Consider the following 12,995-nt stretch of genomic DNA (forward strand, 5'->3'; position numbering starts at 1 on the left):
GTAACGGGGAATAAACTGAGCATCATACTATGTGTTGCAGCCTCAGGATACAGACAGCTACTCTTATTTGAGTACCTATTATCTAACATCTGGTGCCTCATTTAATCCTTCTAACAATCCTACAAATTAGTTATCGTTGCTTACATCTCATAGATGAGGAAACTGGGTTTTGGAGAGATGAAATAACTTTCCTAAAATCACTGAAGTAGAAATAGACTGAGTTGAGATTTGAACCCAGGTCTCTCTGATGACAATGCTCATGCAATTCTCACCACACTTATTCCCACCCCGAATTCCTGAGTAAGAAGTTTTTATTAAAGCTTAGGCAATTAGGAGTCATTTAAAATTATTGAGCTGGAGACTGAAAGAATAGATTTGGGTTTTGAAAGGTCAATTTGACATTATTTGTAAATGGATTAGAAACTGGGGAGAGATAGCAAGGGAAACTGTTTAAAAAAAACTATTTTAATAGTCTAGACTGAAGGAAATGATAATTTGATCTAAATCAGTGGCAACAGGATGAAAAGAACGGGAAAGAGACAAGAGACGTTGTAAAATTTAATTTATTAGATATAGTAAATGTATAGCTGTGGAGGATACCAAACTGAAATGAGAAGGTTCACTGCTGGACGAATTGAATATCTCTGTGACAGATGACTTAGGAGGATATGCTGACACTAAGCTTGATCTGCCAATGAGGTGAGGTCCTCTTCAACTGCAAAGTTCCATAGTTTTAAACAGGGTCAACTCGATGGCACTGGGTTTTTTTTTTTTTTTTTTTTTTATATATATAGGGCCTATTGACTAGAAAACTAAGAAATGGACACCAGAGTCATCTCAGAGTTGGCTGATCTGAGTTCATGGTCCAGCTATCCAAAACATTATTCAAAGAAGAGTACTTGGTCCAAAATATCCATTGTTCCCAGCTTAGAATATGTGAAAATGGTTACAAAAGAATGCACCTCGTCAGGTGACAAGGTGTTCTGGTCCATTACCTGTTGAAGCTCAACCTCTAACCTGGCAAGAACACTTTTACACATTTTAAAATACATAACTTTCATTTTTTAAAGGGGAAAAAAAGGAAGGCAGGGGCAGAGGTGGGTGGAAGGAGTGTCCTGGCCTCCACTGCGTGGCGGGTAGACAAGAGGGTGTTGGTGGATGGGACTGGGTGGAGGGGAGAAAGGGAGAGGCTTGAACTGTGATTCTGGCTGTCAGGGCTTCAGAGGTGGGTTTTTTTTTTCCTCTAATCACCAGGAGGTAGGGGGATGGGAAATGTGCTCCTCAGGTACCAGGCGAGGGTGCCTGGGCACTTCCCATTGGGTGCAATCGGCAATCTGGGCCTGGCTCTGACCAAGTGCAATGAAGGGGGGCTGTCCATAGTCTGGTCGGGTGGGGGACCTCTTGTTGACACTCTACAGATCTATTACTCTGTGTGTGCCACCAACCCCAATGGTCAGGAACTACCATTGGTAGATCACCATGTCTTTGGATTCTGGTTCCCTCTCTGCTCTGTGGACACTGGCATCCTTGGAGCTCTTACGCTCCTTCCTTTACTTTCCCTCCTTAGGTCTAGTTTGTGTCCAGCTTGCCTTGCTTCCCTCTCAGTATGTCAACACTTTTTTTGTCTCCTGTTAGGAATTCTGTGAAGTTGCCTTTCTGTGCTCCCCACCCAGGGTCACCGTTGGCTTTGTCTCAATGTAGCCACACTGTGCCAAGTCAGCTGGCAGGGTCCTTCCACTCCATATCTCTCCTTGTTCACTGTTTTCAATCAGCTTCTTCCAACAAATGATCAGTCTAATTCTTTATCTTTTCATTTGATGCTTAGGGTTCCAGGATTGTCATCTGTATCTGTTTTGCTTGCTTTCTCAGGTCTTTGTTGTAGAGGATGGCATGGTATGTCTGACTAGGCTGCCACCTTGGCTCATCCCTGATACACAGCATTTGAAACTCTAGAGTGGTTATCTGAATCTATTTTATTGGGGGCATTAAGCTTTATACAAAAATTTCCTATTGAAATTTGTTTTTGACTTACAAAATACAGTTTTTACATATTTTAAATGCCCCCAAAGAAGGGGGATTTCCACAGAGAAAATTCCTAACATGAAATCCTTTATAAAGAAAGGATTGCTCTTTCATTTATTTGCTTTATAAGTTTGGATTTTCCACATTAGTTTTTACAAAGACCAGACACATCTGTAATTCTTATTCAAGTTTATAGCATGCTCAAATAAATTCCAAACATAATTTAAATATATAGTTTATAATTTTCTTATTAGATTAATTTGCCTTTATTGAAATGTTCTAGGCATTGGATAAGAAAAAATGTTACCATCTCTAAACACTATGCTCTTTTGTTGTCCTATTTAGGTCATGGAAATAGGAGTTGGACTTAAGGATTTCAAAAGCTCTTCCAGCTCTACAAGATTATATTACAAATACACAGAGGTTAAATCCGATAACATAAAGATCTGTAGAGTTGGAAGGGGGGCGTCTTTACACATGGAGGAACTGAGGGCTAGAGAATTTAAACGACTTGTTCAAGTTTATTACTAGCTTCATCAAGATGAGAATCCAGAAACCTCAGCATGAAGTTTACTGTGCTTCTACTGAGATCTCTGCTTTTCCTTAATTTCCTCAGTGTCTTATTTAGCAAGGATAGTAACCATCACATCACAGCTATCACAGCTATGATGTGATCAAGCTGTTCCTTAAGGAATGATTCATTCATTTTATTTGTTCCTCCTATTTCACTCTGGTGTTTACTAGCTCTCCAGTCCATTCTAGATCACTTGATTTCCATCCTAGCGCCCTGGAAGTCCATTCTTACCTTTTTCTCAGCTCTGTTCGTATTCTTTTTGGTGAAGCCTGATTTCTTTTTCATGTCTATAAGAAAAAGAGAGGCATCTGCTACATTTCAACCTCTTTGCAATTTCATCTCCATAATTTTATTAGGCCCCAGATACCTTTCCCATGTGTCCTGCTGTCCATCTGTCCCTTTTTAGAATGATACAGAAGTTGAACTTCACAAGTTGAGTCTAATGGGGGTAATAGAAGATCAGGAAGCGAGAGCTAATACCAGCACTAATTTTTTTTTTTTTTCCCCCAACTCTTCAGAGTTCTGGCTTCACACAGCAGACAGAAGGTGAATCTGGTCTGATTCCAGCTGTTGAAAGCCAGCATATTTACTAGATGTGTGCAATCATTTTTCTGCTATTAAAATTGGCAGGAAGGACTTTGCTATTACAAGCATTTTGAATATTAGATATCGTCTTTTATATACTGCCACTTGTAACAACATGTGGAGTAAATCCTAGGTGGCCAGAGAGATTTTTGGAGCTAGCAAACTCCATTAATTGAAAAAGAGATAAATGCTACCTAAAATGACTTTCTGTAAAGTTTTTCAAATGCACATTATCTTGGAAAATGGAATCTTTTGAAATTCGGCTTCTCTTCTTGCTTCCCTCTTGTGACCCACTCCAAGCAATGGGAGCAGTGGCAACCACACTCCTGCAAGCCCACCCACCCATAACCCAACCCTAAGAGTTATGTGGGACACTATTAAGAGAAATAACCTCATGATCAGATTTCCAGAAAAAGAGGAGACCCCCCCCAAAAAAACACAAACAGAATTTTTGAAGATTTTCTAGTAAAAAACAGCCTTAATATCATGAAAATGAGAAGATATCCACCCAAGAAGCTGAACAAATGCCGTACAGGATAGATACCAAAAGAAAATCACCAAGACATATCATAATCAAACTTGCAAAAGAAAAGACAAAGAATCCTGAGAGCAGCTCATAACAAACAAAATGTCACCTACAAAGGGGAAACAATAAGACTAAGCTCTGATTGCTTAGCAGAAACAGTACAAACAAGAAGGCAATGGGATGACATAAATAAAACTATGAAACAAAAAATTTGCCAACCAAGAATTACATATTCGGCATAATTGTCTCTCAGATATGATGGCAAAATGAGGATATTTACAAATAAACAGATACTAAGGGAATTTGTAAAAACCAGACCAACCTTAAAAGAAATATTAAAGGGAGTCCATTGAACGAGAGCAAACAACATCAGACAACAACCTGATATTAAGATCCATGACAGCACTAGCCAGATACTAACTTAGATAAAAGAATTCTCAGAAATAAAACAAAACTACAAGACTGAAAACATGGAACCAAAGATGACAATCTGTTAGTGATGACAACTTCAAAACAAAATGGAAGAATAAATGGTGTAGTTAAGGAACTTCCATATGGAGAGGAAGTCAAGGTGATACCAAGACCTAAAAGACTGTTTTAAATTTTGGAAGATAAAAGTAAATTTCAGGGCAACCAAAAAGAAAATTAACAAAACTGCTCAAGAAAATATAAAGACTTAGTAAAGACAAAATCAACAGCAATGAGGGGAATGAAAAGAAAATTCACAAAACACAAGAACTCAGCACAGAAAAGAAAGTGGAACAAAGAAGCCATCAACACCACACAGGCAAAAAAAAAAAAAAAAAAAAGGATAACAAAATGACAGCAGTAAATTAATATTTATCGATAATCACACTGAATGTAAATGGCTTAAATGCACCAGTTAAGAGATAGAGAGTGCATTAAAAAAAAATGACCCATTGATATGTTGTCTACAAGAGACCCATCTTAGACACAAAATATAAATAATAGGTAAAAATCAAAAAGATGGAAAAAACTATATCAAGCAAACAGTAACAAAAGAGAGGGAGTGGCAAGAATAATCTCTGATAAAATAAAATTTAAGGCAAATTCCACCACAAAAGACAAGGAAGGGCATTATATAATGATTAAAGGGTCAATCCACCAAGAAGACATAAACATAATAAATATCTACACACCCAATGAAAGAGTTCCAAAATACATAAAACAAATTCTACCAGCATTGAAAAAGAAGACAGTTCCACAATAATAGTAGGAGATCTTAAAACATCACTATTGATAAAGGATAGAACGACTAGAAAGAAATTCAACAGATACAGAAGATCTAAATAACACAATCAACCAAGTTGACCTCATAAACATACACAGAACACTCCACCCAACAGCAGCACATACATATTCTTTTCCAATGTACATGGATCATTCTCAAGAAGAGATCATATTTTAGGCCAAAAAGCAAGTCTTAATAAATGAAAAAACATCAAAATACAAAGCATCTTCTCTGATGACAATGTTATAAAATTAGAAATTAATAACAGGAAGAACAAGGAAACAAAATCTAATATGTGAGAGTTGAATAGCACCCTGCTTAAAAACCACTGGGTAATAGAAGAAATAAAAATGAAATTAAAAGATGTCTAGAATCAAACGAGAATGAAAACACAACATACCAAAACCTTTGGCACACAGCAAAAGCTGTACTCAGAGGTCAATTTATAGCAGTAAACACACGTTAAAAAAGAAGAAAAGTCCAAAATCAATACCTTAAACCCACAACTCAAGCAAATAAATAAAGAGCAGCAAAGGATGCCCACAATCACCAGAAGAAAGGAATTAATAAAGATTACAGCAGAAATAAATGAAACAGGAAAACGATAGGAAGAATAGATAAGAGTAGAAGCTGGCTGTCTGAAAGGATCGGCAAACCAGTGACCAGACTGACAAAGGAAAAGAAGAAGATGCAAACCACCCAAATAAGTAATAAGATAGATGACATTACAACAGAACCAACTGAGATACAAAGAATCATAACAGAATATAATGAAAAATTATAGTCCAACAAACTGAAAACCTGGAAGGAATGGAAAAATTTCTAGAAACTCATTCACTACCTACCTAAATTAATACAAACTGAGGGAGAAAATTTGAACAGACCCACAACAAAAGAAGAAATTGAAGAGGTCATAAAAAAAAACTCTCAAGAAAAAAAAAACCCGGCCCAGATGGCTTCACTGGGGGGAATTCTACAAAACATTTAAAGAGCAGTTGGTACCAATTCTATACAAATTATTCCAGAACATAGAAAAAAGAAGGAATATCCCCATATTCATTTTGCAAAGCCAGCATAACCCTGATACCAAAGCCAGGCAAAGACAACACTAAAAAGAAAATTATACAGCAATATCCTTCATGAACATAGATGCAAAAATCCTCAACAAAATTTTAGCCAATAGAATTCAACAGCATATCAAAAAATAACAGATCATGACCAAGAGGGATCCATACCAGGTATGCAAGGATGTTTCAACATTAGAAAATCAATCAACATAATTCACCACATGAATAAAACAAGGGAGAAGAATCACATGACCATCTCAGTTGATGCAGAAAAGGCATTTGATAAAATCCAACACCCTTTCCGAGTGAAAACTCTCAGCAAAATAGGAATAGAAGATGTGATTGTTAAGGTTGTGTGTCAACTTGGCTGGACCATGATTCTCAGTGGTTTGGAAGTTATGATGTAGTTTGTCAGTTGTATGATGATGTGATGACCTCCATGATGAGATATGGTATAATGTGACCACCTCCATGATGGGACATCCTGTGAGCAGCCAATCAGTTGAAAGGGAGTTTCCTTGGGGGTGTGGCCTGCATCCAATATAGGTGGGCTTTCTGACAAGGCTGGCAGGCTTTCACTTGCTCTAGATCCTCCAACTGGCTCCTGTTCGTCTGACCTCTGGTTCTTGGGACGTGAGCTAGCAGTTTACCTGTTGTCTTGCTCACCAATCTCGGGATTCATTGGCTTTCACAGCCTGTGAGCAGGAGCCCTCCTGTCTGACCTGCTGATCATGGAATAACCAGCCCCTGTAGCTACATGAATCAGGAGAATCATCCAACCTGACCCAGGGACTTGGGATATTCCAACTTCTACAATAGTGTGAGCAATTTCCTTGACATAAATTTCTTATATAAATATATATATATACACATATATATACACCCAGTAAAAAAACCACCCAGTGCCCTATATATACACACATATACATATATATAAATACATACATATATATATATGGAAACCTTGGTGGCATAGTGGTTAAGTGCTATGGCTGCTAACCAAGAGTTTGGCAGTTCGAATCCGCCAGGCTCTCCTTGGAAACTCTATGGGGCAGTTCTACTCTGTCCTGTAGGGTTGCTATGAGTCAGAATTGACTCCATGGCAGTGGTTTTATATATATATGTATATATATACACACACATACATATATACAGACATATATATGTGTGTATATATGTATGTATGTGTATATATATATATATATATATATATATATTTGCTTTACTTCTCTAGAGATCCCAGTCTACGACAGAAGGGAAATTCCTCAGCATATATACAAAACCAACGGTCAACCTTATTCTCCATGGAGAGAAACTGAAAGCACTTGCCCTGAGAACAGGGATGTAACAAGGATGCCCTTTATCACCACCCTTATTCAATATTGTACTGGAAGTCCTAGCTACAGCAATAAGGCAAGAAAGGGAGGTAAAGAGCATCCAAATTGATAAGGAAGAAGTAAAACTATCCCTGTTCACAGATGATGTGATCTATACATAGAATCCCAGGGATTCCACAAGAAACCTACTGGAACTAATAGAAGGATTCAGCAAAGTGGCAGAATACAAGATCAATATACAAAAATCAATTGGATTCCTCTACACTAACAAAGAGAACTCAGAAAAGAAAATCAGAAAAACAATAGCATTTACAATAGCTTCCAAAAAGATTAAATATTTAGGAATAAATCTAACTAAGGACCTAAAAGACTTATACAAAAAAATCTACAACGCACTACCGCAAAAAACCAAAAAAGAGATTTACGTAAATGGAAAAACACCATGCTCACGGATAGGAAGACTTAACATTGTGAAAATGTCAATATTACCCAAAGCAATCTATAGATATAATGCAATTATGATCCAAATTCCAACAGCATTCTTTAAGGAGATGGAAACACTAATCACCAACTTTGTATGGAAAGGAAAGAGGCCCCTTTTTACTTGAAGGATAAGTCAAATATTATTGAAGAAGAAGAACAGAGTAGGAGCCCTCACACTTCCCAATCTCAAAACCCACGCTACAGCAACTGCATTTGAAACAGCCTGGTCCTGGTACGATGGCAGACATATAGAACAACAGAACAGAGCTGAGAACCCAGAAGTAAACCCACTCACCTCTGGACAGCTGATCTTCGACAAAGAGCTGAACTCCATTAAATGAGGAAAAGATAGTTTCTTTAATGAATGGTGCTGGCCAAATTGGATATCCACTTGAAGAAAAATATATCAGGATGCATACCTCACGCCATATACAAAAACTAACTCAAAATGGATCAAAGACCTAAATGAAAAACCTAAAACTATAAAGTTTATGGAAGAAAACATAGGGACAAACCTAGGGGCCCTAATTAATGGCATAAATAGACTATTAAACATAACTAAAAATGCTCAAACAGCAGACGATAAACTAGATAACTGGGAACTCCTAAAAATTAAATACTTAGACTCATCAAAAGACTTCACCAAAAGAGTAAAAAGAGAACCTACAGACTGCGAAAAAATGTTTGGTAGTAACATATCTGACAAGGGTCTAATCTCTAAAACTTATAGAAAACTTCAAGGCCCCAACAACAAAAAGATAAATAATCCAGTTAAAAAATCAGTAAAGGATATGAAGAGACACTTGTCCAAAGAAGACACTCAGGTGGCTAACAAACACAGAAAATGATGCTTGTGATCATTAGCCATTGTTGTCATTAGGTGCCATTGAGTCCATTCCAACTCATAGCCACCTTATGTACAACAGAATGAAACACTGCCTGATCTGTGCCATCCTCACAATGGTTTTTATGCTTGAGCCCGTTGTTGCAGCCACTGTGTCAATCCATCTCATTGAGGGTCATCTGCTTTTTTGCTGACCCTCTGCTTTACCAGGCATGATATCCTTCTCCAGGAACTGGTCCCTCCTAATAACATGTCCAAAGTATGCGAGAAGAAGTTTCATCATCCTTGCTTCTAAGGAGCATTTTGGCTGTACTTCTTCCAAGGCAGATTCGTTTGTTCTTTTGGCAGTCCATGGTATATTCAATATTCTTCGCCAACACCGTAATTAAAAGGCATCAATTCTTCATTCTTATTTATTGTCCAGCTTTCATATGCATATGAGGCCATGGAAAACACCATGGCTTGGGTCAGACACACTTTAGTCTTCAAGGTGACATCTTTGCTTTCCCACACTTTAAAGAGGTCTTTTGCAACAGATTTGCTCAATGCATGTGTCTTTTGATTTCTTGACTGCTGCTTCCATGGGTGTTGATTGTGGATCCAAGTAAAATGAAATCCTTAACAACATCAATATTTTCTCCATTTATCATGATGTTGCTTATTGGTCCAGTTGTGAAAATTTTTGTTTTCTTTATGTTGAGGTGTAATCCATACTGAAGGCTGTAGTCTTGGATCTTCATCAGGAAGTGCTTCAAGTCATCTTCACGTTCAGCAAACAAGGTTCTGTCATCTGCGTAACAGGTTGTTAATGAGTCTTTCTCCAATCCTAATGTCACATTCTTCTTTATATAGTCCAGCTTCTTGAATTATTTGCTCAGCATACAGATTGAATAGGTATGGAGAAAGGATACAACCCTGACGCACACCTTTCCTGACTTTAAACCCCATAGTATTCCCTCGTTCTGTTTGAACAAGATTAGAGAGATGTAAATTAGAGATGCAGATAAAAATTACAGTGAGATACCATCTCACCCAGGCGATAATCCACTACCCACTGCTGTCAAGTCAATTCCGACTCATAGTGACCCTATAGGACAGAGTAGAACCGCCCGATGGGGTTTTCAAGGAGCGTCTGGTGGATTCGAAATGCTGACCTCTTAGTTAGCAGCCATAGCCCTTAACCACTACACCACCAGGGTTTCCAGGCAATAATTGCACTGATCAAAAAGACAGAGAACAACAAATGCTGGTGAAGTTGTGGGGAAATTGTTATTATTATACTGCTGGTGGGATAGCAAAATTGTACAAACATTATGGAAAAGGGTATGGCACTTCCTTGAGAAGTTAAAAAATAGAAATACCATTCAATCCAGCAATCCTAGAGAAATACCATTTGATCCCTTATGTATCACAGAGAAATAAGAGCTGTGATACACATTGACATATACATACCCGTGTTCATCACAGCATTACTCGCAAAAGCAAAAAGATGGAAACAACCTAAGTTACAATCAACAGATGAATGGATAAATTAATGTGGTACATACATACAGTGGAATACTACGCAACAATAAAGAATAATGATGAACCTGTGGAATATCTTACAACATGGATGAACCTGGAGGACACTATGCTGAGTGAAATAAGTCAAGCACGAAAGGACAAATATTGTATGAGACCACTATTATAAAAAGTCAAGAATAGGTTTACATACAGAAAGAAATATTCTTTGGTGGTTACCAAGGATGGGAAGGGGAGGGAGGAAAAAAATCGCTACCTAGACAGTAGACAAGTGTTAATTCTGGTGGAGGGAAAAATAATACACAATATGGAGGAAGTCAGCACAGCGCCACTACAGCAAAGGAAGACATTAATAAGTACACAAAAATAAAGGGCATCTATGGTAAATGCTATAACATATACAATCCTGCAACAACAATAATGACAAACAATAATTTGTGAGTAGATACACAGGCAAATATGTATGCTAAATAGGTGTGGGAGGTCGTATGGAAGTACACTGTCATGCATATATAACATGGTTGTGGATATTTCTACGTACATTTATGCAACTGCTGCATGTTAACTCATATACATAACAGAGCACATGGTGGTACAGTTATAGAAGATACTTAGACATCAAGACTGAGCTACTGGGCTTGAAGGCTAAGGACCTTAGTCTTGGAAGACATCTAAGCCAATTGACAAAATACAGTTCATAAAATAATGTTCTACATCCTAGTCTGGTGAGTAGCATCTGTGGTCTCAAAAGCTTGTGAGTGGCCATCTAAGAGCAACTATTAGTCTCTTCCTGCCTGAAGCAAAGGAGAATGAAGAAGAATGTATACTCAAGGAAGCACATTAGTCCAAAGGACTAATGGCCCACATGAACCACAGCTTCCTCTAAGCTGAGACCAGAAGAACTAGATGGTGTCTGACTACCACTACTGACCACTCTGACTTGGATAACAGCAGAAGGTCTTGATTAGAATAGGTGAAAAATGTAGAACAAAATTAAAAAAAAAAAAAAAGGCGAGGCTTGCTGGTCTGATAGAAACTAGAGGAACGCCCAAGACTACTGTCCTAAAACCAGGTTCTAACCTGAAACTGAAGTTACTCCCAGAGGCCACCTTTCAGTGAAATAACAGATGGGCCTATAAAATAAACAATAATACCAGTGGAGAATATGCTTCTTAGAACAATCAACTATATGAGACCAAAAGGGCAACATTCACCCAAAACCAAAGATGAGAAGGCAGAGAGGGACAGGGCAACCAGATGAATGGAAATGGGGAACCCAGGAAGGAAATGGGAATGGTGTTGACACATTGAGGGAATCACAACCAATGTCAAGGAACAATTTGTGTATGAGTTATTGATTGGAAAACTAATTTGCAATATAAACTTTCACCTAGATCATAATAAAATGTTAAAAAAAATTGCTTATCAGAGTCAAGTTCAAATTACAAACATATCTGCATTTGGTTAAAAATATTTTACTAAAGATCTAATCTCACTGAGAGTAAAAGTCAAATTCCGTACCATGACCAAAGGCCCTACAAACTCTCTCCTGGAGCTCCCCACTGGGTTACCAAGTATCTTTATCTCCAACTATCCACCCCTCCCCTGCACGCATCCCATTGTTTATTTCTGCCCAGTCCCCACTGATTTCCTGGCTGTTGCTGTAAAGTGCAAGGTACATTCCCCTTGCAGCATCTTTGTACTTTTCTCTGCCTAGAATGCTCTTCTCTTCCCAGTTATCCAAATGCATCCCTCTTTCCTTCTCAATTAAATCTTCCTTGGAGTCCCTATTTAAAATTGTAAAATTTTTTACAGCCTTATGTCCTTCCCTTAGCATATATCACTAGCTTCTCGTTGTTGTTAGGTGTCTTCAAGTCAGTTCTGACTCAGAGCAACCCTATGCACAACAGAACGAAACACTGCCCAGTCCTGCTCCATCCTCACAAGCATTGCTATGTTTGAGCCGGTTGTTGCAGGTATTGTGTCAATCCACCTCATTGAGGATCTTCCTCTTTTTTGCTCACCCTCTACTTTACCAATCCTGATGTCCTCCTCAAAGGACTGGTCCCTCCTGATAACATGTCCAAAGTATATCACTAACTAACATACTAAAACTTTGCTTGTGTATGTTGTTTATTGTAAACCCCAAGAGGTAGATGTTTTGTCAAATTTGCTTATTACTGTATCTTTGGCACCTTCGGCTGTGCCTGGCATACAGAAGGTAGGTACTTAATTAGCATCTGCTTAATTAATCAATAATATTTATATGGTATGATGGGCCTCGTTTAATTCTGATTTTAAAAAATGATAATGTGATGGATAAAATATCTCACTATTCACTTTACAAATTGTCAACAAGAAGAGATAGTGTGTGGGTGCGCTCGTTTGAGGGGGCAGTTGTGAATTGCATGATTGAAAAGCAATTATTTGTTGGATCCTACAATTTTTTATGGATTACATATCCTTAGTCTTACTACAAAAGCAGTTCAGAACAGATTCTATCAATTTTATTCAGACAAATGGTATGGTTACAGCCCACTTGTAATTGGGATAAATTTTTATTAATCAGTATGAATATAAGGATTTGATAAACTGAATTATTTTCAGGACCTAGGGGTAATTTCAAATGAAGATACATCTCAAAGTGAGCCAGAAATTTCAAAAAAGTCCTGGGATTCATATTTGATCCTGTAAAATTCCAAGACATTGTGGCTTATTAAGCATGATTTAATTGGTCCTTTCAACCCTTTCCTCTTACAACTTAACAACACAAATAGGGCATCT

Source organism: Elephas maximus, chromosome 10 (assembly GCF_024166365.1).
Source record: "Elephas maximus indicus isolate mEleMax1 chromosome 10, mEleMax1 primary haplotype, whole genome shotgun sequence".
Classification (NCBI taxonomy): domain Eukaryota; kingdom Metazoa; phylum Chordata; class Mammalia; order Proboscidea; family Elephantidae; genus Elephas; species Elephas maximus.